Genomic DNA, 1,509 nt, shown 5'->3' with positions numbered 1-1,509 from the left:
TGCTTGGCCTGCTGTGTTCATCCAGCTCTACACCTTCTTATCTCATAATACATCGTTGTGAGGTTTCAAGCTGCAGTAAGAACAAGACACAAGAGATAGTATCGTTTCAGATAAGCCTGCAAGTCACTAATGTAGGCAGTCCTGCAAACAACCAACCTATCCTTTCACAGCTCCACTGTTGTTCAGTGTCAATTCATGATTTCCTATTCATCATCACGTGAGTGGAAAAGCCACATCCCTACCAGCTACCAAGAATAATATTTACATAGGACAGAAACATAAACATGCTAATAATATATATATGACGCTCATGTGGTTAACCTTGTATTCGTGCTTCTTAATGCTTCTACATAATATAACGTTTGTAGCTTCAGAAGAAATAGAATCAATCTTATCTGTTCCCTACTCTGGCTGCTACATTTCTCTTGGCTCTTTCTGAATTTTGACAGACTGTAGTGTGATGGAGTTGGGAAATAGATGCAATTTTGTTTTACTGTGCTATTTGAAATCTTTCAAACTTCTACGTAATTGGCTAATTTGTTGGCTTTGTTCAATTTATGATGTTGCTATTTCTTTTGTGTAGTCAACTTCTGTTCTTTTCCTAAATTTGCAACATTGTGTGCAAGTTTGCCAAATTGTGGACTTATGTTTCGGTGAAAGGCTGCCATGTTAAATTAAAATCTCTCAAGTCACATTTCTTTTTGGTATCTGATAGGTCTCATAGTAACATCAGCTGGGATTGTAACAGGGCCATCTTCCTGTCTTGCAGTTCTACGTTTTTTGGTGTTCCATGTCAGTTTGTATTAAGGGAGGGAGTGATTTTTTATTTCTTTTTGGTTTATTCATTCATGGGCTGTGGACATTGCTAGCTGGGACAGCATTTATTGCCCGTCTCTAATTGCCCTTGAGAAATTGGTAGTGAGCTGCCTTCTTGAACCACTACCATCCATTGGGTGCAGGTAGACCCACAATGTTGGGAAGAGAGTTCCAAGATTTTAATACTACAGTGCTGAAGGAACAAAATCCTGGAGCTCCCTCTCTTTTAGGAGAACTCCCATTTTCATGTGCAGTTTCTACCTTAAATGCCTACATCCAATTGCCAAAATTATTTTATTTTGCCACCTTAATTGTTACATACGTCTGCCCAAGTTGCACCCAGATGTTCAAAAATTTCTTGTTTATGTCTCAGGGACCAACTTGTATGCACTGGGACAAAACAGAAATTGCTGGGAAAGCTCAGCAGGTCTGACAGCATCTGTGGAGAGAAATCAAAATTAAGTTTTAGGTCAAGTGACCCTTCATCAGAATTGGGCCCACAGTTCTGAGGAAGAATCACTTGACCTGAAATGCTGCTGAGCTTTTCCAGCAATTTCTGCTTTTGTTTCTGATTTACAGCATCTGCAGTTCTTTCAGTTTTTATTTTGTATGGATTGGGAATGGCCTTTTTATTGCCACATCATAAACTAGAGAAGCATCCTTGGAAAGCAAGGCATAAACTCATGAGTTCTA

The sequence above is a fragment of the Rhincodon typus genome, chromosome 9 (assembly GCF_021869965.1).
Source record: "Rhincodon typus isolate 14 chromosome 9, sRhiTyp1.1, whole genome shotgun sequence".
NCBI classification, from domain to species: domain Eukaryota; kingdom Metazoa; phylum Chordata; class Chondrichthyes; order Orectolobiformes; family Rhincodontidae; genus Rhincodon; species Rhincodon typus.
The sequence above is the reverse complement of the archived record's forward strand: the minus strand, read 5'-3'. Positions refer to the sequence as shown.